The sequence below is a fragment of the Suricata suricatta genome, chromosome 16 (genome assembly GCF_006229205.1).
Source record: "Suricata suricatta isolate VVHF042 chromosome 16, meerkat_22Aug2017_6uvM2_HiC, whole genome shotgun sequence".
Taxonomy (NCBI): Eukaryota; Metazoa; Chordata; class Mammalia; order Carnivora; family Herpestidae; genus Suricata; species Suricata suricatta.
In genome coordinates this window covers 29,892,757-29,897,366 of record NC_043715.1, presented here as the reverse complement: position 1 = coordinate 29,897,366, position 4,610 = coordinate 29,892,757, and the positions used below count along the sequence as shown (strand labels likewise).

The 4,610-nt window shown below is 46.2% G+C and overlaps 1 long non-coding RNA gene across 1 annotated transcript; it reads left to right on the top strand.

Moving 5' to 3' along the window:
* The first annotated feature begins 1,600 nt into the window (after positions 1 to 1,600).
* Positions 1,601 to 3,935, top strand: LOC115280717. Its single transcript, XR_003903896.1, has 2 exons — positions 1,601 to 1,773; positions 3,581 to 3,935. It is a non-coding gene; the product is annotated as an uncharacterized LOC115280717 (long non-coding RNA).
* The last annotated feature ends 675 nt before the right edge of the window (positions 3,936 to 4,610 follow it).

The window sequence follows — 4,610 nt, the reverse complement described above, 5'->3', positions numbered from 1 at the left end:
TAGACAAGTCTGTGGGACTTTGTGACCAGGTGAATGTGCCTGGATTCAAGTCCTTTCTCCTATCTTTTCTCTAGCTCCTGCATCCCACTAGTCAAGTAAACAAGGGCAATATCCTCAGCCTTCTGAAGGAATTTTCCTAGCTCTCAAATGGGTGCAGTGTTATACATAAAAAATGCTGTTTTTAATTATCCATGTTAGAAGAAGAATGGGCACATAAGTAATAGCTTAATATACATATTTTGTAAGAGATGATGCATAAATCAATGGGGGCCAATTGCAAGTTCTTGAAAGTCCTCGTTCACCAGGTCCTTATGGCTGAGAATTATTCTCCCTCCAAGGTCGACAGTGCAGCAGTTGAGAAAACCTACTGTGACAAATGATCACCTACAGAGAGATTTTTTTCTCCATAGCAACCTATTAAAATCAGGGTCAAGAGGGGCACCTGGGTGGCTCAGTCGGCTGAGCGTCCAGCTTTGGCTCAGGTCACGATCTCGAGGTTCGAGGGTTCGAGTCCCGCGTCAGGCTCTGTGCTGACAGCTAGCTCAGAGTCTGGATCCTGTCTTCAGATTCTGTATCTCCCTCTCTCTCTGACCCTCCCCTCTCATGCTGTCTCTTTCTCTCAAAAATAAATAAAACATTAAAAATTTCAATAAGTCAGCAATTGAGCTGACTTACCCTCTACCTGCAGCTCAACTAGAGCCCAGACCCCACAGCCCATCTTACCCCTGATTAGAGCACTGTGTCACCCCCCCACACCCAATGTCCATCATCCACACTCTCCATGGGTGACTTTTTCTAGATCCATGAAGAACCAACAGTACTATAATTTATATAATCATTTTATTTAAATGGACATTGACTTTTTTCTTAAATAAAAGTTTGATAAGGAAATATTTTCGCAGTAGCATAAGTAAAGGCTGGTCTGATTTGCCATAAGGAAAAAGGACCTAAAAATTGGCACAATACAGGCGAAAACGTTGTTCAGCGTTCTCTTGATACTGTTGCATCTTAAGTCTCAGAGCCTGAGCCTCTTTGTTAAAAAGGGAGATTCGCAAGTGTAGGAGGTGTTAAGGACATATTGGCACCAAACTGGGACTTTCTCCTTAATGTAATAAGAGGTATTAAAAAAGAATTGAAAAGGGAATGCATTTCTCACTGTGCGCTTCAACATTATTTATTACCGTGCCCATGCACCACTTAAAATCATCATGTATTCCCTCGGTGATATATTTATTTTTGGAAATCCTGGATTAGAGGAATAAAAGCAACCCCAGTTACTTCCGCCCTCTTTGATACGCGTTCCTTCTTTAACTGAAGGAATTCAGGCATCCCGAGTTCTTCTGTGTTCTGCTGCCAAACGCAATTAAGTAGGGAAATGAAAGCGAAACTAACTGAGGCATAGTTCACTGGTGTGCAAGCTTGGACAGGACATGTTTAGGCGGTAGAAGGGTGTAATGGACCGCGAAGATGATCCCCAGTGACCTGCACCTTTGAATCCCCTCCCCTTTGGGTGTGGGTTGCATCTATGAATATGGTTACATCACACCTGTGATTGTTACATTGTATTACGAAAGAGAGATTACCCTGGGTGGGCCTGGCCTAATCAAGCAGGTGCATTAAAACCAGTTTCCTTCAGCTGGTTGCAGGCAAGGAAGTCAGAGAGGTGTATCCCAGCAGGCTTGGAAGGAAGCAAACGTCCGTGCTGTGAAGTGCCTGTGGGAGCCACCCGGCAAGGAGCTGGGCTGAGAGCAGTTCCCAGCAGAGAGCCAGCAGGTAAAAGGGAATGAACTCAGCCAACAACCAATTAGCATACAAGAGGACCCTGAGCCCAGGCTTGTAGACCTAGAAACTGTGAGATAATCACTTTGTGTTGTTTTAAGCTCCTGAGTTTGTGGGACTTTGTTACACGGCAAGAGAACGCTACTGTAAAGGGATACAGAGAAAAACATGTTAGATCCGCTGCCATCAGGGAACTCCTATTCTAGTCCCAGATATAAGATACACACGGAGGCAACTTAAACATTAATCAGGGTATAGAAACTTATGGCCAAGAAGGACACAAGCAACATGAAGAAAGAAATGCGGCTGAGAAAGATCAGAGGGCTTCATGGAGGAGATGACATCTGCAACAGCCTTAGAGTCTAGAGCGATTATGAGAGGTGGACCCAGTGCAAGCACCTACTGGATTGACCAAATTCTTGCTAGGTCTTGCACACAGAGCCATGGAGAGTACTGGCCCTGAGTTCACTTGTCCCGTCTCAGTCCTGACTCTGCTGCTTGACCTGCTGTGTGACTGTGAACAAGAAAATAAAGCTCTCTGCTGCTCAATGTCCTTATTGGGGAAGGAGGGGTAATGATTACAGTGTCTACCTACTGTTTACAGAGTCACATGGCCGCAACGTGGCAGAGCCTTTTTCCTTGTGCTTGCTACCTCCACAGCTGGACCCACCTACAGACACTAGAAGCTGCTGAGATCAAACACCTTCCCGGAGGCTGCCTCCAACATTTGTAGGGCCCAGGGCATGACTACAAATAGAAGCCCACGTACCATATGTCTGGATATTTACAAGTTATAAACCAAGCTAAACGCTGTTAAATGAAATAAATTCTACCCTTCTACTTCGGCTCATACACTTTGCTAATGACAAAATAGGAAAAAAAAAAAAAAAAAAAAACCAAAACGTTGGGAAATGATTGGCTCCTGCTGCCTTGTCACCATCTGGGATACCCCTGAAGGGCCACCCCAGCTCCGGAGTCATGACCGTGCAGAGGACCAGCTTCTCTCTTTGCCTGGTCCTGCCTTCCCACCTCCTGGCGGGAATGCATCCCAAGAACGTTCCCTGAGGAGCCGTCTGCATTGAAGGGCCATTTCCAGGGGACCCGATCCAAGACTCTCGCTCGCCCGAGGATCGGGGTCCTAGGACCTTTCACCTGTAGGAGAAATTTTAATCTGTACCTTTCGCTCCTGGACCCCTCTCCCTAGCATGTGTCGGTCCACACCCGCTGGTTCAATGCCAGGAGCCATGCTTATGGAGGGAAATGTCGTTACTGTTACGTCTTTATTAAAGCGAAGCAGTGCATCATCCTTTGGCAGCTTGCCCCCGACACTCCCCCTCGGGAGGACCAGCTCTGTGTGCCGATCACATTCGGCATTAAAAAAAAAAAAAACATTTAATTATGTGCAAAGAGAGAGTCCATGTGTCACTCGTTGGCCAGGTTTGCTTGAGACTCTATTATCATACATATCGCTGTAGCCTATTATTCCTGGATAGATTGGACAAGTTTCAAGGTTAATAAAACTGTTCTGGCAAATTGTTATTTTGAAAGTGATTGAAGGAAATGTCCCACTCGGAGCATACGTTTGACCTTTTGGGGGGAGGAAAAAAAAGAAAATGCTCACGGAAGCCTCATGCAGCATGATTCTTTTGACAAGGCTAAATTGTTTGGTGTGTGTGGAGCTACTCCGAGCACCACAGAGACTGGCATTTCCTTCCCAAGTCTCTTCCCTCCACTCGGATGCGTCACGTTAAGTAATAATGATAATAATCAGAAAGTGATAAGTTGCTTTTTTCTCCATCAGACCCAGCGTCATGCGCTCCATGGGCTTTATCCTTTCCAGCGTTCACAACCCTGGCACAACACAACTCTTTGGACCTCTTTTGTGCCAAAGAGGGAAATGAAGTAACTTGTCCAAGGTCACGGTGTAAGTGGTGGAACCAGGGTGAAAACCTAGGTCTGTCCATCTCCAAACAGCTCACATGCTGCTTGTCGGTAGCCACAGCTAAGGGATGCCTGGGGCGGTGGCCGCCCCCAGCCTGCCCACTGCTGTGTCCTGGCCGGCACCCAGCTGCCCCAGTGCCTTGTCTCTGTGCCCGAGGGCTGATGCTCCCGTTTGATTGAGGTATCACTGACAAATAAAAATTGTATGCGCTTAAGGTATACAGTGTGATCATTCGATATACATGTATGTTGTGAAATGATCACCATGATCAAGTGAATTGACACATCCACCAACTCACAAAGCAACCATGGTGTGTGTGTGTGTGTGTGTGTGAGGGAGGGAGTGTGCTCACGCTGAGAATGCTTAGAATCTCTTTCCTTAGAAACTTTCAAGTAAGCAATACAGTATTCCTTTTTTTAATGTTTATTTATTTTTGATAGAGAGCATGAGCAAAGGAGAGGCAGAGAGAGGGGGAAGGATTTGAAGCTGACAGCACTGAGCCCAGTGATAGGCGTAAATTCACCAACTGTGAGATCATGACCTGAGCCGAAGTCAGATGCTCAACTGACTGAGCCCCCCAGGCACCCCTCAATACAGTATTCTTAACACTAGCCATCAGGCTGTGCCTTAGACCCGCAGAACTTATTTATCATATGACTACAAGTTTATGCTCTTTGTCCAACATCCCCCCACCCCCCTCTCCCTCTGGGAACCACCACGACTTTCTGCTTCTATGAGTTCAACATCATTAGATTCTACATATAAGTGAGATCCTGAAGTGTTTGTCTCTCTGTGTCTTGAGTGTGTCACTTAGCTTACTGTCTTCCTAGTCCATCCTGATCCATAGAAGGCGGCACTCCCTGTGCAGAGCAGGCCAGCAGTGTTAGGG